The sequence below is a fragment of the Centrocercus urophasianus genome, unplaced genomic scaffold (genome assembly GCF_019232065.1).
Source record: "Centrocercus urophasianus isolate 14NV4802_14NV808 unplaced genomic scaffold, USGS_Curo_1.0 seq_18, whole genome shotgun sequence".
In the NCBI taxonomy this organism is placed as follows: Eukaryota; Metazoa; Chordata; class Aves; order Galliformes; family Phasianidae; genus Centrocercus; species Centrocercus urophasianus.
Genome location: NW_024884733.1, coordinates 24,314,828 through 24,342,470, shown reverse-complemented (window position 1 = coordinate 24,342,470; position 27,643 = coordinate 24,314,828). Strand labels below are relative to the sequence as shown.

General features: G+C 42.6%; 1 protein-coding gene across 2 annotated transcripts in view; it reads left to right on the top strand.

Moving 5' to 3' along the window:
* The window catches only part of GLIS1 (GLIS family zinc finger 1), a 186,398-nt gene that overhangs the window by 120,490 nt on the left and 38,265 nt on the right, over nt 1-27,643 (top strand). The window lies entirely within an intron of this gene.

Genomic DNA, 27,643 nt, shown 5'->3' with positions numbered 1-27,643 from the left:
ATTGATCCTGAACAAGATGGTCAACACAATGGGGGAATTCCTTCTTAGTGTCTCTGTTTGGCAATGCAACTCAGTTTTTTTTTTTTGTCTGTCATTCATTTCTGACCGTCCTATATAGATAGGTTTTGCATATAGCTGTGCCCAAAAAGCACAGAAGCTTGTGCAGTAAAAAGGCTACAAGCCAGCTTGCGTGGCCAGTGTGCCTGAATCTGACTTTAATCTCTGTGCTATGAGAGTGAACCTGGGTTAACCCTGTGGTGGGTGGAGAAGAATGTGGCTGAAACTGTGACAGAAATCATTTTCCGGTCCTGTGACAAATGTGTACAAGCCAAGGTGGAGCTTGCAGTGTTCTGCTCCCATGCAGACAAGTCTTGTTTGACAGAGGCATTCACCGTTGTAATTTGAGGTTAGTGGATTTATGGGAAAGGAATTAAGGTGCTCATAAAACAGGACTTAACCCATACTTACCCATCTGCAACAGTGCAAGCAGACTGTTTCTGTTTATTCTTCTGGAAATGAGTTCAGTGAATTCACTTAAATAACATAGGCTAGATGAAAGGTTGAATACATACAGCCTGCAGAGCTGCTACCTCCAAGACTTTGGACATGTTGAGCCTAGATGAGATCCATTGACTACCTGAGACTATTAGCAACAACTTCTGCTCCAACTTGCTGTTAAGACACCAGAGTGACCAAGTGAAACGTAGTGCAGTCATCCCCTGAAGGAGAGGTGGAAACACTGAGCAGATTAGAAGGCTTGTCTGGCACCGAGTCCTTGCTGAATCAAAAAGTGAATTCAGCTTTTAAATGTGGAACGTGGCCTCTGTCTTGATGCTATGCAGACTGACATTTGAAGAGCATCACCATGGCAGAGTCTACGTTACCTTTTTAAATATAAACTTACGTGTGTGTGTATGTGTATATATATATATATATATATATACATATATATAATAAATATATATATAATAAACGTAGAAAATCAAAAGGATTTCCAGAGATTTGTAACGCATTATTGTGTTCACAACAGACTTCAAAAATAGGTATGAATTTCCTTCCAATGGAGAGAGACCAAAAGAAAGCCTACAGGCTTAGTTAGCTTTGTTGATCTTCCTGGGCTGTGATAAGTGTTCCAAGAGGCCTATTTTTTAAACGCTATGAAGAAGAGGCAGCTTGAAGGTTTTTCACTCTACACTTACTTGAGTGATAAGCATTCTTAAGACTATGCTGATCAACTTATGTGTTAACATCCTGACCCACAGATGAACCACCTTCCCTGTAGATGGGCTGCAGGTGTGGGATGTGTCCTGGTTGCTCAGAAACAGATCGCACAAGGATCACAGCCTCCTAAACTTTCTTTCCCATGGGCTCTGGTGGGAAGGTGAGACTTCGGTGCTTCCTGTCAGCCCAGCAATGTTCAGGAAGGACCATACCTAAGGAATGTATTGATCTCCATCAGTGTTTGCCACTTGGCTCACTGCTCAGCTGTGCGTGCTGTCTCTGCTGCCGCAGGTGTGCTAAGCGTAGATCAAGGAAAAAAATATTTAAAAATAGCCTTGCATAACAGCTCTGGACTCAGGATCTTAACAACTTTGTAAAAGCTTGTTGCTGGTGTTGTAAAACTCTAATGCACAAGTTTGTTCCACATAAGAACACGGCTGTAAGTTTTTAGCTCCAGATGCCAAAGAGCAAGTCCAGCCTGTTTAAAATGTGTTAAGCTGCAACATGCTACGTAAGTTAATACCAGCCTTCTACTTTTTTACCTGTTCTGCTTGGGTCTGTGCCAGTGCCAGTCACTTACATACCCCTTTACCTTGATTCACTGGAGGAGATGGGGCTGCCAAGTCAGATATTTACCTTGGGAACACACGTTCTTATCCTGTAACGTTTCATCGGGCACAGCTAAAGAAAAGATTTATGGACTTTGTAGCACTGAGGTTATTTAAGCCAAAAATAATGTAAAGACATACAGTGCTTGTTTCAAAAAACTTTGTAATTAAGAGCCCATACTTTGCTCTGATTTACAATGTAAGCTTGGTATCCAATTAGCAATAATAGTGTTCTTTTAACTAAAACACGTATCCTTCCAGAATTATGCAGACTTTCCAATTACTGTGCTATGATGAAATTATAGCTAGAGACTCATAAAGTTGTGCATAGTTTATAAATGCAATATATTTTTAACTACCTTGTGGTACAGTGCATGCAAGCAAGGCTCATATGTTCTCTGTGTTATGGAGGCTTGTTAAAAAACATGTATAAGGTTATTGAAAAAGTATGTCCAATAATATTTATTACTACCATTGTGATAGGCGGTTACTGTTTGTTCTGATTAACGCTTCTGGTCAGATGCAGCATGACCAAGTGACTCAGAATCTCTAAAATCCTAGCAGTTGTTCAGAAACTCGTCCCCAGGCCATGTGGAAATACAAGCCCTTGAAGGCTTACTGTTTGATACCTCTTTAACGTTATACCATCTCCTTCATTTTACATAAAAAGAGAAAAATTATTGCTCATTTTTTGAAAGCAGTTTGGAATTGCAGTGCAGGACAGCCTTCGATTGCTGTCCAGCTGGTGGGAGAGGTCAGGGAAGAACTCCTTGCTTTGCTCTTAGCAACTCCTTTCTATCTGTGATGTTCTGGCACTTCTGCAGAGGGTTATTGATGAGAAAACCATGTCTTATACAGGGCTGGGTGACTAAGGCTTGCTGAACACTGTGAAAGTGTTAGCAACTCTTAATAAGATGACTAAGCAGGCTGCTCCGGGGCTTTCGCAATTCATTTATTATTATTTATTGCTCAGTTGGCTGAGGTCTGTTAATCCCAGAATGAAACTTCCATTCAGCTTGCAGAAAGCATGCTGGGGACACAGCATGAATAAGGAGGCTAACAGGAGGGCGTGTATTTACCCAGGAGAAGTAGGACATCTATGTGTATAGATGTGCAGACTTGAGTTTGTTTTACTGTCCTCTAAAACACGATTTCAACTTTGCAAAAGCCTTGAGAACTCTGAGGTGGGAGTGGACAAGAAGGTTCTGTGGGAGTGACTCAGGCTGTTGTCATCCCCAGTCATCGTGTGACCTCTCCAAACTCACCCTGCTTCTCTCCAGCCTCTGATGTGGGATGGACTCTGTGTCACGTCTTAGAAAGGAGGCATTCAGCTCTGGGGGAGGCAAAGGAGAAACTGACGATCAGAAGGTGACAGTGTCACCCTCTACCTCCCCTATCCCTAAAGAAAGAAGGAAGAGAAACTGGCTTGGGCGAGCTATGTGCCTTTTAATGCGTAATGAGAGATTAGAGTGAAGTGATAAACTGTGTAACCTTTGGATCTCCTGAGAGCTTGCTCTTTCCTTATGGCTGTCCATATTTTTACAATTCTTCTAAACTTATAAACAAGGCTTCTACTTCAGTATGAGTCATTTAGGGGGCACAGCTTGGGTTCTTCAATTTTTTTTGAGGCTATTTTAATTTTTCAGGCTATTCATTGTCTACACTTGCTTTGTTTCATTTGGTCTGGTTTTCCTTCAAGTTCTCAGTACTACATAATATAGAAGTATTCAGAGCTTTATAAGTTATGGCCCAAGATGCTTTGGGGGACAGGACAGTGAGTTCAGACACTGTGCCTGCATGCAGTGTCTCTGCTCTGATGGACTGCTGCGAGTGGAAGGAGGCTGGGAATCATTACAACTTGAGGTAGCTTGATGGCCAATGGCAGTTGATGCATTCAGGCAATGAATCTGTCCTCTGTGGACATGTGTGCTGCCAAACTGCTCTGGCACACCCACCTGAGTTGTAGGGCTGGTAGATGTGAAAAATTTGTGGCGTTCTGGGGCAACCTTAATTATTGTCCCCATTCCAAAGGTGTGCCTTAGCCTTGGGGGTTGCTGTCTTCACAGCCATCCAGTGGTCTACAAACGAGTCCCAGTTGTTACCATTGGCACTGCTCAGTCACTGCTTTGCTGCCTCTACAACCACCCCAGCATTTGTCTCTGACTCTTTCTGCAGATCTGACTCGACCAAGAAGTGGGTCCAAGTTGAGAAGAACGTGCTTGAGTCATGGCTGCTCTACTGTCAACGGGCCTCTGTCTCATCTTGCCAGTTTTAAGTTGCCCAGTGTACTAGAATCATGCAGTGTAAGCAGAATGGAGGAGAGGCAGAGCAGTAAGTAGCAGGGGAGCAGTCAAGACAAGGCAAAGGCATATTTAGGGTAGGTCGGATTCTGGCTACTTGGTGATAGGTGTGTCCAACAGCTGTGGAGAACAGTAATGGAAGGATAGAAGAAAGGTCCATGGGAAGATGGTGTGCATAAACTGGGATGTTAGAGCTACACTGGTTCCCATTCAACTGCCTATTGAAAGCCTCAATGAAACAAGAAAGCCCCTCACTTCAAAGGGCTGACGTCAGCTGAGGAGCTCTGCTCTGTGGCCTGTATCTGGAGGCACTGCAAAGGCTTACAGAGCATCCTTGCAGCTGGTAACATGTCTGTAGCTAATAATATGGAAGCACTTTTGTGTTTCTGTGTTGCAAATATTTATAGATTAAGTCATGGTAATTAGGAATAATTAGAGTGGAATGTACCTTGTATTCACAGTGCCAGGAGCTAGGTCCATATCATAGATAGTGAGTTTATTTCCATTCCAACTCTGCAGCACAAGACACAAAGTCTCTGGTGCTTTACTGTGGCAGTGCTCAACTCTGGCACACGGCACCATGGTGCACGTGGTGGAAATCCATGCTGTGGCTTTAACACCCAGGTGCAGCTCTGGGCCTGGTGCTGTAGGACTGCTGTCCATGCACAGGAGCACATCTCAGCCAATGTCTGGGCATAGCCAACTGTTTGCCAGCATCATAGAACTACTGTTATCTCATCAAGGCATCATAACTTGTTGTTTGTGAATGATTAAAAATGATTAGGAGTGATAGAGCACACAGGCTGCTGTTTCACACTTTGTATTTAGGTATTTATTAACTTTCCAGTGTTATTGCTTCACCTCATGTCTCGTAAGCAGTGTGAATCACTCCTGGGCCACACCACGTGAGTGTGCTTTTGTTGCCATTGACTTTTCTGCTGCTTTGGTTATTGACGTGCTCGGCGATGTGTGGGACTTGCTGAGGGGGTTGGCACCACGCACGCTGCAGGCAGTCTCAGCATCTGTGGGGAGCTGTGTGCCAAGTCAGCCCAAGCTGTGCCTCTGGGAGCCCCGCAGTACCTCGCCCCGAGGAGCGATGCCCTGGGGCTGTGCAGCTGTGCCTACAGGCTGCCATTTAACAATGGGATAATCAAATGCAACTGCTGCTTAATACTGTACGGTACTGTTCTGGCCTGAGGAACGTACTGCCAACTCTTCTTAATATTAGAGGCGTTTTGAAATTGGACAGCGATGTGAGTAGGCTGCGTCGTTTTAAAGTGAGTCCAGTCTTTAGAGATAGTTGGAGTCTCCAGCTACCATGAAATATGTTGTCACTTCAATTACAATTGCAAGTGCCTCTCTCTTATTTGTTTCCTGTAATACCAGACAGGCTAGGTAAATATATATATATATATATATATATTTTAATGAAGCACAATATAGTTTTTAAATGGCTTATATCAAGTTGTTTCCAATTTCTTGTAAACTCCTGATTTCTAAATATCCTGTTATTTGTTCCATATGTTTCACTGAAGTCATTGTTATCAGAACAGCAGAAAAAAACATAAATAACTTGGTAATTTAACATAAGTTTGTGATTTTTCTTAAGTTACTGTCAATCAAGTATCATTAGTACAAACTGAAATCAAAGCAGAGCCAAAAATCTGTAATTAAGTCATGGAGGATGTACTGAGACAATGGGAAAACAGTGCTCTTGTAGGCTGTGCTGTTCACAACTGTCATTGTGTTTGTTAGCAGAAAGACCACAGAAGTCTTGCAGGAGGTACTGTTTCATGACAGTGACTTTGCTTTTGTCAAACAGGTTTCAAAGAGCAGTCGTGACAGCTGGCATTAATCCATTAACTGTTTGCTTTTCTCTTAAGCTAGATATGCTGCTCTATATGAGGGAATACCACCAGCTGATTGTGACAACAAAATGGTTGTGGAAGATGCTCCCAGCTTGCTGTTAAACTCGATGAGGAGAACAGGGCAATGTTGTAGAAAGTCCCCATTCTGTGCAAACGGAGGTCACAAGGCTGGCACAAGAGTCAGGTTATCCTTCTTGTAGATATTCTGTGTTTCCTGACCAGAAAATGTCTTAGTTGCCCAATGAAAAATACAGCTTTTCTCTTTTTGTCTCTCCTTAGTCTCTTTCCAGTAAAGGAGAAGGAGCAGATGGTAAAAAGAGGGGAAAAAAAAAAGGGGGGGGGGGAAGGGAAAACAACACAGAAGTATGTAAAAGTTTGTGGGAATCCTCTTAGAAATATTCAGAAAAATCTAAACTATATGAACACTTTCAGATGTTCAGAAAGTGTCATTTTGAATAAAAGATGGAGAAAGGAAATGCTTTGGGTCCTGAGTGCTCAGTGCTCTCAGGTAGTTCTCACTGAGGGCACTGAGGAGAGTTTTTATCTGACTGCAATTCTCCGTAAGATTTAAGGTTTATTTCAAACTCAGCCATTTTCTTTGTGGGTCTTGTTTTACAATGTGTAGCTCTGGTGTACTTCCCACCCATCTCTGTGTTACCAGCTGATAAGCAGCGTGGTGCTTCTGAATCTGATCCACAGCTCCGGAAGCATTTAAACCTGTCTTCTCACTGACCTGTGCTATTGCCGTTGTTCCTCTCTTTGATTTTGGTTGGTTTGGAGTTCTGTTTTCAGGCATACATTCTAAGTAGAGATGATCTCAAAGTTGATGGCGTTACTCTTGGTCTGTGGCTAAGAACCCAAATTCACCTTTCTCCATATAAGGAGAAATGTGTGGTGACAAGGTCCTCTGTTCAATACAGGTGAAAATCCCACTGGACAAACTTAGTGTATTCTCATCATAGCTTCTATATTGACAAGTTGAGGAAATGAGCGATGTAACTGTGTAATGAACACTCATCTGCTGTGTGGTTAGTCCCTGTTGTCTTCTTTCTGGAATTCTTTCTCTTCTGAATCTCTACTTCTGTTCATAGACCCCTGGTCTGAAGCTGCTAGCCCAAAACAAATCCTACAGACAGCCATTGGTGCATGAAATAGCCCAATGTCTTTCAAATAAGAACTCTATTTTTGCTGCCAAGGTAGAAGGAGGCCAACAGTAGGCTTTGTATTCACAGTGTAAACCTTGAACCTGAGTAGCAGACGTTTCCCAAGGGAAGCTGTGGACATCAGCGTGTGGAGCAGGGTGCATCGCTCGGCAGGTAACGTGCATTGCACTTCAGTGCCAAGAGCGGTGCTGCTAGGAGATGTTCCTTTCAGAGATGCAGGGAGATGCAGGGAGTTGATGCTGCAGCTCATGAAAAGAGGACTGCTGGCCTCAGTCACTCTGGAAAGCTGTACTGATCATGTTAATGTCAGAGAGGAGGAAGAGATGAGGCTAGGCTTCGCCATGCCAGAGCAAGCAGTGTGTTAGTGCTGCTGGAGGAACAGTCCTCCAGTGGTTCTGTTGTAAGCTCCATTTTTCTGGGGTTTATAACTTGCTCATAAAAATTTACTGCAAGCTATTATTTGGCACACAGGGTTCCTGCCTGAGAGCATACTGCTTTTCTTATTTAAGCTCCATTTGGTTTATTGACAGGCCTGTTTTCAGATTGCGAGTGAGTGATGAGTAGAATAGAAATCTAATTGTTTCAGAAAGGTTTTTTTTCCCTGTTTTAGTACTCTGTAGCCCCAAAACAGCTTTAAACATCTACTGGTGCCTTTGAGTATTACAAAAAAATTAAAACTAGCTAAGAAACTCTTGTTTAAATAGTGGCTACTGTGCATATTGAGTAATTGTATTTACAGCATATAGTCTCTCAGCCTGCAGGACTCCAGCACAGCTTTCCATCTTTGTAGATACAGAATTACTTCCTCACAGCTGAAATGGAGATATCAAGCAGGATAAAGTGAAGCAATTAATGGCATGTAGCCATATGTGGAATGGCTGATTGTGACTTGGGCCAGGTCATTCAACTTAATGCATCTGGTCTTGTAGAAGATGTCAGATTTGAATCCAATTTTGACACTCTTGGTAGCTCTTGACTATGAGTGTGAAATAGGATGGAAGATTGGCTTGTTGTACATTCAACTGCTGGGACCTCATCAGCATTTCACTGTACCTGTGCTGTTGAAAACCTGGTTGCATCTTAACCTGGAGTCCAGTACCTTGACAAGAGGTTGTTGGATGATTCCTCATTCAGACTGAGTTCTAGGTGTGGAATGTCACATACTGAAGCAGTGAGGCAGGGTGTCAAGACGAATTTTTCTTCCATGCATCCAGAGAAATGAATTTTACAGTCTCAGAAGGTGTTTTTAGTGTCACAGATTATTTGTACACTCAAAAAGCTTATAACCACACTTCTTGTACCTCCCACTCTGACTGATCTCATCCTTTCAGGATTCGTCATGGCTATTTCAAGATTCCTATTGCACCCTTGGGGATACAGCTTCAAATGGTTTTTAATGGAAAAAATTGGCCATAGAGGTGCATACCAGAAAGACCAAGCAAGGAGATCCTTAGCCTGTGTGTGGTCACAGTACTTCAGCAAGCCAAGTGGATGTGCTAAGCACAAATTACACTGCTGCCATACCTGTTTCTCTTGGCAGGAGGCTGACAGCCTTCTGGCATCCTATTGCAACTGTCCTCTGCTGTCAGCTATTGAACTTTGTTCTGCAGGTTGTGTGTTTATGTAGGGATTCACCATGCTAATTTGCATAGCTAACCTTAGAGGCTTTTCCTGAAAGATAATAAATTACGGATGCTGTAATCTTATGGATGTACTTGGGAATGATCAGCACGTTGCTTGTTCTTCCAGCTACTGCAGAGAGCTCATATGGACCAAATCCATACCAGTAACAAGCTAGAGAGAAGAGAAGGTTGATTAGGATAAAGAAATCCCAATTCCTGAGTGATGTGTTGGGCATGTAGAAGGGCACACCTGTGCAATGAGATGATTTTGGAACTGGGGAATCTGGGAGTCAGACCGAAGAAGAGAATCAGAGCACCAATGCCAGGTCCCCATTTCTCCCAGCCCTGTGGCCTGAATGCAGTGACAAACCAGAAGCATTCTCACTGACAGCTCTGTGCTTGTTTCTGTGCCAGCTCCTCAGGTATCTCTGGGAGGAAGCTGCTTGAAGAGTGAGGGTGAGGAAGCTTTGAAGAGGGGAGGGGAGCGGAGCAGCGCAGAATGGGCACAGTCTGGCTGGGGCTGTCATTGCCAAGGGATGAGGGAGTGCATAAGGATGCTGAGTGAGAGTGATGAGAAATTATTGTTTTAAAATCAAAGAAATGAAATGGGACACAGCTCTGCTAACGCAGATGATTGCTTGGTGGCTAAGAGGCACCTCTGAGACATAAGATGTGAGGAGTTCAGGCACCTTTTTTCTCTATTTCACTCTTCTAAGATAGCATGGGAGAAGACAGGGATTTGTGGAAGTTATTTAGTACTGTCAATCTCTTTCTAGGCACGAGAGAGGCTTAACTGTGATATGTAGGCCAGTCCCAGCTGTTTGATGCTGCTCCCCCATTCTATTGTCTTTTTAACAAAGAAGTAGAAACTTGCCAGCCTAAAGCTCAGTGAATCCAGAGCTGCATTTACCTTTGGACAACTTGTTGCTTCTTTTCCAGAACATTCAGTTCTGGAAACCATAAAAGGAAGAAAAGGTAAATCAGAATGAGAAAACTTGAGGTTTGCAGAAATTCTGGTGTATCTGTAACCCCCTTGTAGGGAATGGTAAAAGCCACTCAGCAGTGTCTGCCAGCCTGCTCCCGGCCCTCATCTAAGTTGTACTGTAGCTGAAAAACACTCATCCTGCATAGGTGCCAAGGCTGACCTCCAGGGCTAAAGAGCATCATGTGGAGGAGGCAGAGACAGATTGGCTTTGTTGCGTGACTTTTTTTTTTCCAGAGTTCAAGGTATGATCCTTACAGTTTCTTCCTCTTGGCTACTGATAATTTCAGTTTGCTCTTTAGGTGATGCTGAGGAGAAAGCATTACTCAGTTTTGTCAGTAAATACTGGGGGTACGTGGTCGGCTGCTCGTAGTCAGGTGTCCCCTATTCCTCTGTAGTACTGTCTGGAACTGTAAGCATTGTCAAGACTTTTTCAGCAATTAGCAGACATTTCTCATCTGCACCTACTAGAAGATGTCATGCCTATATTATCTTAGGTATTGTAAAATACATGCCACTTTTAAAGGCAAATCCAGTACTGATTTCCCTCAAGCTGCCCTTGGCTTCCTAAGTGTTCAGTATTTGTTTGTTTTTTTTTTTTTTTAATGATTTTTTGTTTTTGTTTCTGTGCAACTGGGATTTTAAGAAGGGAGATGCATTCAATTGCTTGTATATAGCATGAAGAGACTCATGCAGATAACTGTAGGTATAAATTGAAGATTTACTGTTGCATTTCTTGAAGTGCAAGCTGAAGTTTGATCACGAATGCCTGCGTACCAGTCAAAATGTGAGTTGTAGAAAATGACTGGAAATGGTAATAATAACTATAATAACTCTGTGAGTTTTATGTTAGTAAGTCTCAGATTGCTCCACCAAGGAACAAGTCAGGCCTTAACAGGGCACGGTTTGCGTGGTGTGGAGAGGAGAGGTGATGCAGGGCTGAATGAGGAGCAGTGTTATAACAGGCTGTGGTTTCACTGGAGAGCTGTTTGCTTGAAAAGTTGGATTGCAGTTGTCTGTGTTTTTGCTTGCTGCTCTGTAACGCTGGCTGTGCTGGTCCTGCAGTACTTGGAGCATCGTTTCTCATGTATGTGAAACAGAGCACTGGGCATGTGGTTGAAAAAATTCTTCCCTGGCTGTTTGTTCGTGTGCCAGTGATTAAATGTTGCTGTCCCTCCTTTCCATTGCTTGTGTTTATGAGTTCTACACTTTGAACTAAGTAGATCTTCATTAAAATTAATGTTTGCTAATTTTAATTGGTAAAATCACTGGTCTGGTTCACAGCATGACTCTGCTAATACTTCTTTTAGCTGAACTGAGGTCCCAAAACACAGTGGGAATGAACAAAAGGGGGTAGCAAATGGTGGCGACAATTCCTAGTGGTGCCAAAGTGCCTGTGTGGTGATGGTGGGCCAAGAGATTGGTAGCATGCAACACTGCATACGTAATGCTTTCAAGTTTCTCTCTAGAAGTGAAATGGAAAGAAGTCTCTGCTTAGTACATCTTGTTCCCTTAATTGTGAAGGTTAATTTAAGTTATTGTTTGCCATTACATCTAGTGATCATAGAACAATGTTGGGGTGCAGTTATGTATTTTTGATGCCGTCTCAAATAACCAGTTTGATGTTTAATATTTAACTGGAAGCAGAAAAAAAGGATGCAATTAGAAGACAGCAATCTGAAGCCTTAGAAATGGTGGCCAGCCTTGCCCTTCTAGCACGTCAATTAACAAATCTGGCTTTACATCTGCATCTGGGACCAGTCTTAGTATGTCCTTTATCTCTTTAATCCTTTTGCACGGAACAAAACAAACTGGAAATGAAAAACACTAGCTTATTGTATTCATCTAAGGGCATGCTAATTGAAAATGATTGCTTCATACTGGGATGGATTCAAAAGTATGTACATCTCTCTTTCCCTCTTTACACATAAATCCATAAAATACTTGTGTTGAAATAGGAATTACTAGGTCAAAGGGAAGTGAGATAATTAAACCAGGGACAGGCACTTAAGAGGTGTTCACACAATGGGCCAAATTCCTGTGCCAACTCCCAGATCCTCTGGCACAGAAGTGATTGCCAAAATCTACGTTTTCATTCAAAGCAAAACAAGGTTTTGACCTTTTGGGCCAACAAAGTTAACTTGGAAAACATGAACAAGAAAAGCAAATGTTGGGGTTTGGAGGGGGGAGGAGAAAAAAAAAAGAAAACAATCGTAAATTATTTCAAGCATAATTAACCCCACTAAATAGAAACGTAGTGTGGTTTAGGTTGATCTGAAAGGTGTTTTAATGGCTGAAGAGAGCACAAAGAATTCTTCCAACTTCAGTTTCTTTCTCAAATGAACTTGTGGTGGAGAGAAAATGGGCACATCACAAACCTTAGAGGGAGATAAACAAATTGGATGGCTTTTATTAATTAGAAAGTCATTATCTAAATCTTGGACCACAATCTAAAGGAATTTTGTTTAGGTTCCGACACGTGAAAACCTTTAAATTTCTGAGGGCTTTGGTTTTTTGTTATTATTGCCAGTTTTTATACTGGATGAAATTTGTATGGTGTGTGGTGCATGCTGGTGGTGTCTATTTGAAGGACTGAAGTACAATAAAAGACCAGTGTAGTGAACCAGCGTACGACATCACAGAGCACGTATGGCCCTTGTGTTACAAGAGCACACGCTTTTCCATTTAGGAGTGTTGTGTGCACAAACAGAGTATAAAGTCCCATACACAACAGTAGATCAAAGAATAGCAGTAACTGTGTGTTTCAATTGAGAACTGTTTCTGACAGATCACAGATGCACAGCAATAAGCTCCTTTGTGGCTAAATTACCAGTTATTGAACGGTGGCCAACAGCAAAAAGTGGACCATAATGACTTTTCTTTATTACACAGAATTGCATGTTTTTGTTACCTTGCTTATCATCACTGTTGTTGCCATTTACATCCCAGAACACCTGACCAACACTGGAAGGGCATGAAACTTGGCCAGTAATATGTTATGCATAGGGTTTAGAACGTACTAATTTTTCACAACTTCTCAGTTGGCATGAAAAGCAACCAAAAAAAGAGTTTCAGCTTACTGTGGTCCCTGACTCCAGATCCCATCCTTCCCTAAATGTTAGTGTGTATTTGGACTGTTGTGTTTGGCATAAAAATGCTTTGGTTTTGTTTATTTGTTGCTTTAAGATACCAGATGAAGTGCCATTGGGTTTGTGTCTAGGACAGCTGTGTTGATGTGCTTCCTAGAGTCCAACCCCAGAACTGAAGGGGAGAAAGGCAGAGGGTATCCCAGGAGAAGTGGTGAGAGCTTGGCTTTCTTCATGTTGTGTGCGGTGCCGGTGTGCTTTGTGGTTTTGATTTTGTTTTTTGTGGTTCTGGACAATTTGCCAGTGGGCTTACATGCAGAAGCAGGCAGTCCTGTGAGTTAGCACCCAAACTGACTTTGCTAAGGAAGTGATTTCAGAGAACAGGTGAATGGATTCAATAATTAAATGTTCTTGGTCAAAGTAAAATCACTTCTTCCTTCCACTGAGCTTGGCAGTATGCTTGCCCTGAGCTCTTCTTTCTTCATCCCTGGAAGAAAGTTCATATGGTCAAATCCAGCCGGGAACTCCAGCTGCTCCATGCTGCCATTGAGCCCTGGCTGCTTTCAAGGTCTATGGAGCGATCTGGCTCACCTTGGAGCTGACAGGCAGTCTGTGCTGAAACAGGGAGTTCAGGAATTGTTGCGACAGGGAGCAAAGCAGACCTTTGGAGCAAGATGCTGCTGCTTTCAGCCTGCCATTTTCAGAGCAGACGCATGGCTCATGGCTCTCCAGAAAGAGCTCTGCATCCTGCCTGAAGGAGCTGTGCTGGTGGAATCAGAACAGCTCTGAAATAGTATAGAGGAGGATGGCTTTCCATTCTAATTTGTCCCTAGGGTAGGTTTTTCATTCATTTTTCATTTTTCATTCTGGGAAGGCAAAGCTCTCCACTGAAGACTTCACGCTCCAGTCAGGTTTTTACATCCCTCTCCGTTCCACTGTGTTCATGGTAGGAGAGAAAGATGGGATATAAATGGCAAGGGTGATCCAGATTCATACACTGATCCTGAGAAGAGAGCAGAGGGCAGGGTGAAGCCATAGCAGGGTAAATGAACAGTCTGTACTGCCTGACTACATGGCATTTTTGTGGTTTAGTTTAAGAGGTCGCAGCTGAGGTTGTGACTGGCCTTCAGGTTGGCACAGTGTCTCCGGGGCAACCAGACATAATGCTAAATGTTCCCTGCGGATGCTGCCATGGGAAAATATCCTTTCAGCCACGACAGTGTGAATATGCTTTTCTCTTTCTCTTTTCTGCCCAACACAAGAATGTTTTATATGCTGAGAAAACTGATGCTAGGGGAAGAGGACTTAAAAGATTGCAAGGTTCTTAATTCCTTAAGGAGTTAAGCCACATATCTGATTCGCTTGCAGAGCAGCAAGAAGTTTCAGCTGATTGGCAGTGAAGGCCAACCTAAGGAAGAGGATGGTTTTGCTCATTGCTCTTAGAGGTTCTTCTCAGTTGGCCATACCTTTCCTGTGTGCTGCTGGAAGATCGCTTCCTATTGCTGCTGATGTCACTTGCCAAAGTTCAGTGCATGTGGCTGTGAGGGGTGACAAATGTGTCTGTGGTCATCTGCTGATGTCATCTCTTGTGGCTGCGTATGTCCTCCATGCTGCTGTTGTGCCAGAGCTCGCTTTAACTCAGAGAACCTGCGGGCTGGCACTCCTATCTTTAAGAGCTTGATTTTTGTCATGGTAAGCTTTGAGGGAAAGTCACCTGTTAGTCATGGTGGGGAAAAAAAGAAGTCAATGGAGAACCAAAGAAAATAATGATAAAAATGGGATATGTTTTGTGCTGCTTGAAATGGGGTGTTTAGGTACACAGACTTGGTCGCTCTTAAACAGAACTAGGTTCACACATCAAAATTGGTAATAAACTCTTCAGTGTGAGCAGAATTCAGAAGCGGAGTGAGTGTTCTGTGCCCTTTGTATGACTGTTTTTGGCCCCATCTTGGGCTCTAGTTTCAAATCAGTTCCTGTTCAGTGGGTACAATGTGCTGCCCAGATTGCTCAGCATTTCTCCACCTTGGTTTTCGGCACTGTTCTGATTTTCTTGGTGGCCCCAGAATGAAAGAAAGAGAATTATATCATTAAGCTGACTCACGTGCTACCTGAAATCATTGGCTGTCCTCTATTTGCAGCGAGTCTTTCCCTGCCCTGCAACTTAGTCAGGCTTTGGTTTTGTCCTCCAGAGGTCATTATTCTTGTCTTCATCCTTCCAGATCTTCCCTGCTTCACTACGTTCAGTTTAAAAAGCGTACTGCAGATGTAACCAGTATTTCCAGCCTTTATTCACATAGAAGAGCTTAATGGACCTGTTTATCAGAATTCTATGTGAGTAAATGCTGGGCCAAAGCAGGCTAACATTTTGGAGTAGGAAGTCATCTTTTTAGTGTTGAAGCAGAGGCATGGAAATGAAGTTCCTTCCAGAAGAAGAGCGAAACACTGTGGTCTAAAGCCAATGAATATTAGCATTTCCTGTGCAACTGTTTGAAGAACACGTGTGAAGATCTCAAGGTGCTTTAGTGAATTCATAACAACACAGATGTACTTCTGTCCCAGTTCTGTAGATGACTAATGAGTCACAGAAGAGACAAATGCTAAGATTGTTGCTTCAAATTTGGCAATGTGGTATTATATAAATTCACCTCGGAGGCTCTCTGTTGCCCTTGAAATAACCTTATTCATCTACACCTGGAAGTTATTCTCCATCCACAAAACCCAGTGGGGCTATTTAAAGCCAATTCACAGGTGTCTGAAATTTTACATATAGAGGTGTGAGGCTATTTAAAACATATGTGCAGGTGTTTACATTGCAAAGTGCAGGAGCAAGTCTGTGCACATCCAATTTGTGTTTCATGTTGAAAGACAGGGCTACCTTAAAGGAAGTCCAGGAACAGGTGGCAAGGTTGGCATATTCCCAAGTACATCAGAAAGGAGATAAATCATACAAAAAAGAGATTATTTTCAGTCTTTCTGCAGTATAAATTTAAAATAGGGAAAATGCTGCTTGCTTGTGTGGTTTTCTTGTTTGTTTGTCTCAAATGCTGAGGCAGGTAATTGAAAGCATAAAGGTACATTAACAAAACTACCTGAAGATGGTTGTGTCTGGCATTTGCAGTGTTTCAGTTACTGATTTTTCTGCAGGAAGGCTGGATCCCCCAGAGCTCTTTTCCTGGCTTGAGGGTTGTACACCAGTGATAGATGAACTCGGGAGGGCTCTAAAAGCAGAATGGAGCCACGAGTGGAGCTGAGCAGGGTTTCCCATCCATGTTGTCATTTTCGTGTGGAGTAGCAGCATGAAGTGCTGCAGGGAATGGAACTCTGAGTCTGACAGCAAATGACAGCAAGATTAGCTTGGGTTTCATGGGAATCAAATTGTGCTAGCTGAGCTAAAAGAGAGGGGAGAACTGCACTGCTGGCCCCACCAGTTCTCATGTGAGCTGAGCACCAGCAGCTAGGAGAGCTCAGCATATCGTGAGAGGAGCCCCCCAAAGACTCAGAGTCACCCAGCATCTTCAGTACACAAACCCCTGAAACTCCCCAGAGCCAAGAAGCGCGGTCAGCGTGCAAATGTAAATTTGAAATCTTTTCAGGCCCCGGGAGGTTTGACTGGGGCATGGTCTGAGCTTTGCCTATGGTTTGGGGTCATTTCCTCTCATTTTACCCAAGCTACTTTGGTCCATGCTTGGCCTTGGCCTCCACAACGTGAACCTGCAGTGCAGGACTCAGCAGCACGCTTAAGAGGCGACGTTGTGCCTGCTGCTGGTGCACAGATAGCATCTGGATGTGTCAGGGCTCCAAGTACAACGATGGGAGGCATAAACAACTTAAAAAAAAAAAAAAAAAAAAAAAAAAAAAAACCACAAAATAAACTCTTGCTATCAGAGTCACGATGCGAGTTGTCCGGCACAACATTGGTCTCCGATTTTCTATTTAATTTTAGAAGCTGAAACTAAATGTTTTAATTTTATATTATTTTCAACATAATGCTAATTCGCTCCAGATGTCCGCTCAGAACCAAATGCTGCCATTTTGCATAGAAAGCATGTGCGTCAGTGATTTATTCCAAATAGCTTCTATTTTACTGCATTTCATTTTATTCTCAATGAAGTACTTAACAACATGTTTCTCTTTAAGAATCTTACTTAATCATATGGATATAATTTTTTCAATTTACGTTTTCAGTTCTTTAGTGTGGTGGCCACAGGGTGTTTCTTAACCTAGGAAGATTAAATGCACATGTTGAAAGCTGCTCGTATTTGATTCTGAGGCGCTTTCATTTCGAAGTCCTTCACGTAAGGTACAGAAGTGATTGTGGTTTCCTGCTAGGTTGCAGGACGGAGGTATAACTCTCAGGAAAACCTCTGCAGATACCTTCTAAACGTTGGATAATCATGCATGACAATAACATAATTTCACTTCTTTCAAAACTGTGGTCTGTGGAGAGTGTTTAAGACTTTTTTATTGGGGTTCAGGAAAAAGAAAGAAATTTAATTTTCTTGTCATTTCTGGGCTACGGTTCAACATTTCAATTTAAAACCTATTTCCGTTGAGTTCCATTTCCAGTTTTCCCTCAAAATATTAGCTTAGAAAATGTCTTTTATTCAGCCATTTAATTATTTATATAGCAGCATATTAAAATAACACAAGGCAGCTCACTTTGGAACCGTTGTTACTTGAGCCCAGCTCGTTGAGCCGTGCTGTGTGCAGGCTGCCCTTGGCCAGGTATGTCAGCAACGTCCTCAGGAGCTGTGTTGTGTGTGCCTGACCTGAACCTGGGGAGCAAATTCACACAAGATTCTTACCCTCTTTTCCTTTTAAAGAGGGCCTTACAAGTCTGAAGTCTATAGCGAGTTAGGATGCTTCTGCTGTGGCCGTGCAGTGTAAGTGTAGCACATCAGTCTCCTCGGGTATCAAAGCCTGCTCTTCCTCCCCTCTAAAAATCATTTCACACATGTAACCCAGTTTACTGCTAAGGTTCTAGATGGCAACCTGTGGCTGTGGAATCTACGCTTTGTGAAGTCATGTGATTTGGAAGGCTGGTCGTTCTCACCTAGAAATGGTGTTCATCTCTATTCATTTACATTTTCCCAGGGCATACGCTTTAATCTTGGCTTTTCAGTTCTAGAACTAACCTTGCTGTTATTCTCCAGTTGTATAGTTTATTACACTGAATTGTTGACACAGCTGGTAGGGAGCTAAGTGCTGTGGTTTCACACAATAAAATTTTAGACAATGTGTAGCACTTCTTTTTCATACATATCATTTGAAAGCCATATGATTCACCAATATGTGTTATTGTTATCCACCCATGTGGGATGCAATCTATTTTAAATTAGTGAAGTGCCTTGCTAAACTCCCTGTAAACAATAAGACTGTGGGAAAACATTAAGTGCTATTGAGAAAAGAACACTGCCATACTGCCTTTTATCCAAAGGATCCCACAGTGCTATAGAGAATGAAGGGACCTGGCACTGCTGCCACGCCAGCTGCTCTTGTGTGCAGAGCTCATCTTCACAATAGGCTTCAGAAGGCAACTTCACCACCTGAAACTGGAGCAGGGCTTGGTGAGCATCATCACTAGCCATGCTGAGACACTGTCAGCTTGCTGGGAGCAAAGGGCTTTGTATGTACGTTGGCAAAATCTTGCTGTAATACCTCCTCTGGAGTCGTAGGCACAGAATCCAGCATGCTGGCCTCACAGGTTGGTGTGTATCGGGCCAAGGCCTTGCTTGGCTGATTCAGTTAGCTGTAGCCAGAAATTTCCTCTTGCAGATCTGTTCTCTCCCACAAGATCCTCCTGTCTTTGGTCTGCTGAGGAGAGGAGTTGCTTTGTGAGCTGTGATGATGTAACTGTTACTGTAAACATCTTTACGATTGTAAAATATCTATTGGTCATGAAAACGATATGAGATGGGTTTCCCTGCATTTAAAAAAAGTAATAATAAAAATAGTTGAGGAGGATCTATCCCAGCTGAGAACAGGACAGCAGCAGGTGAGGGTGATGCGTACTGCTACTGGTTTACACCATACTGGCTGCAGGCTGGGCTTGATGCATGCTGGTCTTCAATCTCCCTGTGTTGGGGGACAACAGAGCACAGATCTAATGAAAGACATTTCTTGTGGTGCACAGGAAACTGTTTATAGGCACACTGTTAGCACATTACAAAGGCAAACTGGATAATGTGTAGATTTCTGCTTTTACTGGTTCGTTAAAGAAGGAGGAAAAAATATGAAAAAAAAAAAAGAGGGAAATTTTTCATTTCAGTCATCCATATAAGCATTTATTAGTGAATACACTCAGAGTACTTCAATTAAAGTTGATTCTAGTTTCTAATGCCAGAATAGCGGCGTAAGATTGTTTGCCTAATTCCTGAGAGCATGCATTGTTTTTTGCAAGCATTTTTAATTTATGTCCTGCTCCCGCCTCTCATCAGGTCTGCCATTGGGCTCAATGTAAAGCAGGGTGGGCAGCTCGTCTGCCATCCCTTTGCAGATCTCCCAGGGAATTGGGAGTGAGGAGTGCCCCCACCCCGGGCACAGGGGGGCTGATGAACTCCACAGCAGGCAAAGCAGTGCTGCGCTGAGAGAGAGCGCTCAGCACGTTGCTCGGCCAGCTCACAGAAGCAGGGTGTGTAATCCTTAATAACTGGGATAAAAACCCTCAGTGACATCCTTTAGAATATGAATGCCATGCCTTTTCTTGTTTCTTTCATTCCTTTCCCCCCCTTGCACACCCCCCATTTTCCTTTTCATCTTTTCTCCTTTCAATTCCATTAAGCTTCATTGTATAATAATGTATCACAGTGGACTTTTTTCAATTATGTTTTTGACTTTTTTTTCCTGCTCGTTACTATAAAACTCCAGATGTTTTGAGACTTCATGGTTCTCTGGATATTTTTTCCTTTATTTTAATCTTCTTTTGTAACATGCCACACATGTGGTGCTTTAGCCTTTTAAGATGCTATGCTATGCTAATCAGCTATAAGTTTGGGGAGTGTTTTATTCTTTTTGTTATGACTTTTTTTTTTTCCTTCTTGCCGTTGTCCTCTGCTCTTTTTTCTCTTTAATTGCAGCTGGTGAATTCACATAAACAATGCTGGATTCTTTATCAGTCCTTGTGCTGCATTCAGTGTTTCAAGCAAGTCATCTCTTCACTCCAATCCAGTCGTCCCTGTTCTATCCCATATGTCAATGAAAACTGTTCTGCAGAGAGCTGTCTGCAGTGGTAACTCACTGGGCAAGAGCATAAGATAAGGCTTCATTGGTTTTTCAGCTGGAGTGGGTGTAAATAGGTGCAAACTGGAATTGAAATGTTTCACAGTTAGGTGAGACAGTGACTTACCAATACAGAGGAACAGAGCTTGAGGGTTTGTGTAGCAAGCTCTATCGTTTGTTTAAACATCTCAAAGAACTGGAGAGAACTAACATGTTTCTTTTCTTTATGGTTCCTTGCTGACACAGCTGGAGAAGGTTTTTAATTGATTTTGTTCAATCTTAATTTTGTCTCAGTAACAAGCAGATCTGGCTTCAGATATCGGAGCGGCGAATCTTGGATTGCATGTTGTTCTTTAATTTCAAATAAGTTGCAAGCTATTCCAAAAATCCCAGTACATAATAGTTGCCCAATTACACAGGAAGAAATAAAGGGACCGGCATGTAGATTTTGGAAGAGGGGTCGTCTTTGCTTATTACATGACCGTATGAATTTTGCATTCTGTTTTTTAAACCGTTGCTCCATGCAATGTTATTTTTGCCTGCAAGCCATAATACTGCATTCAGTTCCAACTGTAATGAGGTTTCAGAAAATTGTTTAGTTTCCAAATGACATATTTAGCAAAACCTTATGGCAAAACTTGTGGCTGTCATGCTTCTGATAGTAAGAGATCCCCAACTTTGCTGGTTTGTTCTCATGTGTTGCAGCAAGTAAATGCAAGTACTCCTGTTTCGACAAATGTTTATCCTTCTGCTTGATTAAAGAAGGATGACAAGAAAGAATTTCAAGACTAGCAACAGGGTGTTAATGATAGTGAAAATGATAGGATGCTTTGGTAGTTTCCTAGGTATTCTGGCTTTTTCAGGGTCTGCTAGCTCACTGCAATGCTAACTGCAGTGCCTGACCTATGGGTACAACAAGAAATCTAGGAAGATTTCAGTGCCCTGAACAGCATTCCTGCCTTTCCTGACATGGTAACTTACTATTACACGAGGAAGACTTTTGAGAGCCAGAACATGTAGCACTGCTCTGGGACAGGCTAAGACTCAGTAATTGCTAATGAGCATAGCAGCAACCTTGGGAGGGGACAGGCGAAACTTGCATCTAATGCCAGAGTTACTCAGGAGCACAGATAAACTCAGCTTACAAAACAAAACCCAGAACCTCCATCTGCACAGCCTCTGTGCTTAGGGGAGAGGGGCAGGCAGCTCCAGAACAGAGCATGTCCTGTCCCACTGGGTGGCCTCAGCCTGCTGGCCCTGGCTGGCTGTGTGGCTCCCTGGGATGCAGGGAGCTGACCAGGGCTTGTTGCATCTCAGGTGGTGACATGGAGAGCAGAGGAACCCTGTCCCAGGGGATGCTTGCAGGTAGGATTTGGCAGTCAGGGAAGTTTGCTGGTCTGTGGAAGTTACCTCACATGTGGAATCAGCCCTGTTTGCTGTTGGAAGACTGCTGGCTGAAGTGCATCTGTTGTTTTGCCCTCTGAGGGCCAGTCCGTATTCCTCATGCATCTGGTCCTGGTGCTGGGGGAGGATGAGGAATGCAGACTTAGGTCCTTAAATAATGCATTACATTGAAAGAAATGAGAGGTGGCCCAAACTCTTGCTTAATTCAGTGATGTATGCTGATCAAACACCTCTTCCAGGGTTTTCAGTATACTAGTATTTCCCAGTTTCACATTAATTAGGAAATACGCAACCAGTCTAAGAGCAGATAGGTAGATGAAAGAACAGCCTGTGCACGATGTCAGTGTCTCATGATTAGTTGTAATTGCCTTTAAAAGCCAACAACAGGAAAGATGCACTGCGTTTGTAACAGGGCTGAGAACCTTGGAATTTTTCTTCTCGCTATGAAACCTTTTACCTTTTCTTGTCCTTCACTCCAGCAATTGTACAGTACTGTGGCTGAAGTCCAAACTGCTTGTTTATAATATAATTAATGGAATGAGTACCTATCAAATGCAGTATCATGGGGAAGTGTCACTTTGCAAACATAAATTGTTCAGACTTCCAAAAAAACCACCACAGAAGTAGCAGGTCCTATTGCTCCCTTACAGCATCTTCCATGGTCATTAGTGCAGAGTGAGAAAAGCAGCACCTACCAGTTGAAATCTGTAAAGGGGCAGCCTGCACTGGGATTCTTTGGGAGCTCAGTCCTATGGGTTACTTTTTATCACGCAGATAGTTCTGTTCAGTTTAATAGAATTCCTTGCATGAGTCATGTTGCTTATGAGCAAGCATTTCCTTTACATTGTATAGCTACTATAGAGAATGAAAAATTAATTGGGTGTTTGCTAGAAAAAGCACATCTCCAAATCAGGTATTTTGATTCTGGTGTTGGATGGATGGACTTGAGTACTTAAATTACTGACGTTTGTAACAGATTGGAGCCTCGTGTGCCTCCTGCATATTACCAACATTAGACTCAGTGTGCTTTAAAACATTGGTGCTATTTAAAGAGTGGTGTGACTATTTCCTCCCCTCCAGAAGGACACACAGCCTCACAAGATCCTTTTTCTCATAGCGTGTTTTCCAATAAAATTTTCCCAATTTTGTAATCAGCTGGGAAGAAAGAACATTTCACAATGTTCGTAAGGCCTGTAGATGTTTTGACCAGACATAAGATTTCCTATTGATAGTATTAAATGCTTTGGAATGAAATGTTTTGGGTTTTCCATCTGTAGGCTGTCTGAGATGTCAGCAGCCAATATGACCTGCTCTTTCCCTTTTAGGTCTATAAATAAAAGGCAGCTTGTTTAACTGATCTTGCAGCACAGAGCAGAGGTGTATATTAATGAGCTTTCTCTAATGGCACACTGGACCTATTTAGCACTACAACTGTGAAGGCTTCTCTTTTTCAGTCATAACTCATTTCCTAAGAAAATGTCAGCTATTGCTTCACCTTATGGTCTGAGCTATTTAGTTTGTAGTTTATTTCTTCTGATCTGCACCACTGACAGATATTCTAGACACAACTGTGATTAAATATGCTTGTGGAAATGGTAAACATTTGATAATATAAGCCCTCATGGGGATAAGCTGTTATTTCTGCGTGGCAGCATTCTCAGGTGCATTCAAATCATGACGTGGAAGCAAAGGAAAGAAAAAACCAACATTTCAAGCAATTACAGTTATTAGATTAAATTGTTTTGTTAGGAAAATTGTGATGTGTTTAGATCACCATGAGATAATTCAGTGTTCTCATAAATATGCCTCTGAAATGCTTGATACTCCAGCAGTTATATTCCAGTGAGACTGTAGTGTAAAATAAAGATAACATACGTATTTCCATCTGGTATAGAGCTAATTTAGTCCTGTACATTTCTACAGCACTTTTTTTCCTTGTAGAAGCCTGATTCTAAAATCACATTAGCAATTAAACCCAGTGACTACATCATGCTATTTACTGCAATCATGTGGCGTTGTTTTGTGTCTGCATTCGGATGTGCGTAGCAGAGTCTGAAGTACACATTAAAGTCTCACAATAAAGACAAAAGTACTAATGGCAATATAATTATTTTTTAAGAGATGAACTTGTTTAAGAGCTGTGTGACTTTTACAGGCTTTGAGGATCATGCAGTGGTTGTTACTGTTATCGCAGGCATCGAGCATCAACAAAATGTTTAAAACTGTAGGATTAAGCAGTGACAGATTGGGGCCAGATGTCTGGGAGATTCTGTCAGTGGCCTTCTCAGTTGGTCAGACAGCTCTCACCGTCCTGAAGCCCTTTGGAAACTGAACGTTTGTTCTTTGTAGTTGGAACCTAGACATGTCAGGGACTGATGGCTCTTCATGGTGGTTGTTCGAGAAGGAGGAAGAGCAGCTCATTTCTCTGGGAGTAGTTTTGTTTGACTTACATGTATGGGCGCGTGTGCTTCACATGGTAGGAGTAGGTAGCAAGGTTACAAGTGCCAGAGAACAGCAGTGAAGCCCAGGAATTGCCTCACAAAGTCACCCTAACGCAGTTTATGCAGCAACCTATTGAAGTTACCACGTCCTTGTAGAACTGTAGGGACAACCACACTTTCAGTTTGAGGAAGCTGGGTCCCAACAGTGCTGCCCTCACACGTGGCATTGTAGGGAAAAGCTGCAGGGGATCCAGTTACCAGATCCCTCAAGACAGAGTTGAAATAGAGGGTTTCCTCGAATCCTTCAAAGAAGTGAGGACTTTTCTGCAGCTCTGAATGAATTCTCTCAGCCCCATGCCTGTCAACTCTTCGTGCCAACTCCTTTCCTCTCTCCCTCTCAGGTTTTTCACCTCTGTGTATCTGCCCTTCTTCTCATCTCATGCCAGCAAGGCTCACATGCCCATGCCTTTTCTGCTGGTTTTCTTCATATTTAGCCACCCTACTTGTAGCAGCCCTACCTCCTCATACCTATGAGCTGTAGTCGCATCACTCTTGCTGATGTTTTCCTCTCACCTCATGTGGTTAGACTGAATTTGACACAGCATTGTGACTAACCCCACTGCAAGTTATCCAGCATAATCAAGCTGGATAATACAATTAGTAAAAATTAGAAAATAATATAATTAAGAAAAGCCACTGAAGTCCAGGCACATGTATGAGTGGTGGTGCTAATACATAATCTTTGGATTCTGTGTTAGCACCAAAAAAAAGGCTGCTGACCACAGTAAAAGTGTTGCTGTAGCTCTGAGCATTTATGGTAGCCTGTTTCTTCACTTCCTTAAGTCCCGATCTAGCAAACTCTTAAGCATGTGTGCTCTCATGTGTTTCAAATTAAGCTTGTGTTTAGATGTTTTAGGACATTTGCCATTGGAATTTTTGCTACTGACATCAATGGGGATGAAGCTGGACCCCTAATTAGTTTAGACTATTCTACATACTTTCCTACTTTGCATTAGGCTGTAGATATAAAGCTGAAGACTGATAATCCACTAGCTAAACATACGGAGCTTCGTGACTGAATAGCTGAGAAATGCCTTCTGTGTGCTACCTGCTCTCTCCAGGCTTGAGATGGCATGGGAACAAGAAGGAACAGGTAGTAGAGTGTCACTGGAGGGATTCTGGTGCCAGCAGTCTGTAGAGTCTGCCAAGGAGCGTTAACAAGGAGTGTTGTCATATAATGTGTTTTTTGAGGCTTGTCTGTCAGAACCTGTGAGCTCTTGAGAGTGAGAAGCATGGCCAAAGGGCTCACAATAGCGTTAGGAGTGTCTGCTCAGGTAGAGGATGAGGAATTGCATATGCAAGTAAGTGAGCATGAACAGCTGAAGGGCAAGGCTTTCTGCCAGAGTAACTTGGTAGACTCCAGGTTGATCTCTGGCTGCCTTGTAGTCAGCTGTCAGTAAGAAAAACTGAGCAGAGCTGGTCTACTGAACCGAAAGTGAAAGGGATTTATGTTCTAAGGGGATGATACAACTGTATGGACACAACACTGATGAGAGAAGTGTGAAGAAAGGTAGTGATAAGAAAAGAAAGGGATCTGGTTCACAAAGAGGAACAGGTCTTCATCACCTCAGAGCACTGAATCCATTTGCCAGAGGTTGTCTTTATAGAACGTCATGTGGGAAGTATGGACTTGCTGAACTGCTTATTTTTCCAAGACTTCAGCATATTTGCACATTTCAGTGCATCATTCTGAGTCCTTTGCCAGATTTTTAGTGATGACTAGAAAGAAAGTTTGTTTTAAGTTTTGATGGCTTGAACACTTCCAAAATTTGCCCCCTCCCTCTCCAACTTGTTCTGAGGGGAGCTGTGATTGGGTTCCTGGAGCCCTAGGCTGTAGGTCTCTGGGTAGCTCCAGAGCTTTCATCGTGGTGGTGGGGAAAAATGAAAGTACTTACATATCAGACAATTGTCTGCACACATAGACCTAAATATGCCATTTGGACATTCTGCATGTGCCCAGAGCAGAAAAAATATTTAGGATGGTGAAAACCATAGTGTATAAGTGACTGAGAAAGGCAGAAGTTTGCATGGTCTCTGGAAACCCCCTATGGGGGTGTCTGTTTGCTGGGGTGCCTTGATGTGTTTTATCTCCTGTATGCAGAGTTGATCTCTGTCCAAAGGCAGAACACAGTCTGTAAAATGGAGCACTGGCTGGAGAATGCAAGTCGCCTTGTTCAGATGCTTAAGGCACACCCAGAACTGAGCAGGAAGTGAGGGACCTTTCTCTACCAGCAGTCAAAACTGCCCTTCTTGGGTACCAGGAGACCAGGTGCCTCCAGGTTATGGCATCTCCATCTGCTCTCACTTCACGCCCCTCTGCCTGCAATACTGGATGCAAAAACTGAGTCAGAAGTTCACACACACCAAAATGTATGAGAGATGTGTGTATAACAAATAGAGTGTGCTGGATGGATGAGAGTACAATTCCTGTGGTACCATCCAAAGAACCACAGGTTGTGACTGTACTGAACAAAATCCTGACTCAGCAGGAGGAGGTGACAAAGCACTTCTATTAATTTTGTGGTCATGAGCAAGAATCATATAAAAAACATGACTTCCAGAAATTGTTGTTCTATCTGTAAAAATTGTTCTTGGTACTAACATGGAGATGCACCAAGTTGTTGTTTCTCAAGTACATTCTTTGAGGTCCCGAATTACAGTCAAATCAGGCTCCTATCTGTATAGACACAAGAAAATCTGCGATGAAGCTGCGATGCAGAGTGGGCACAGTACAAACACACCACCACGTGTGAGTATGTGTGCATGGAAGTGTTTGTGAGCATGTGTAAACATCTGAGTGCACCTTCTGGGTTTGCTGGTGCATGAATGTGCAAATACGTGTATTTGTGCTCACCTGAGTTCATTCTCAAAGCCCATCCTAGGTAGTACCTCCCTGCGGAGGAACAGGCACCTGTAACACTGAAAATTAGCAGCCATCCATGTAGAGCACTCTTTCCTTGGCCTGTTAGTTTGAAATTTTATTTATTTATTTATTCCAATTTAATTTGAAACAGCTACTCTTGTTATGAATGCTGTGCAGCATTTTATTGCTAAGTTCCTTAATGAAACGGGTGCTTAAGATCTCAGAATTGCTCAGGTTACTGGCTGTATAAATGCCGAGAACAGATCTGAATGATAGAGCCAGTAAAGAAAAGGGTGCAGAATGACAGCAGAGTTCCTTTGGATTGATCTTCAAATGGATCAGGTCTTGTAATAGTCTGTGCTCATGCTCTTCAGGGTATCCCATTTCAGACATCTGAAACCAGGTTTACCCACTGCAAACAGCTCCTCCTGCTCTCTCTGTAGCAGCTAATTGTTATTGCCCACAGTGGTTCCTGTGCTAATTAGCAACTGAGAGAGCTCGTCAGAACACTTGTTCTTTCTTTAAGGTTTCCATACTGGCTCCATGTCTTCAAGCGTTCAGTACTTCAGAAGAACGTGTGGGATATTTATAACCCATGTATTATTGCTGAGCTACACACCGTGTCTTCAGTGACAGATTAAATGAACAGCACAAAATGTTGTGTTTCATCCATAAATTTCAACAGATGTTTGAATGTTGGTTGATTTATTACATGTCCAGCTTGGATCTTACACTGTTCTCATTGTGGCTGCACATGGTTTATTTAATACTGTTTTACAACCATTTTTTATGACTTTTTTTTTTTTT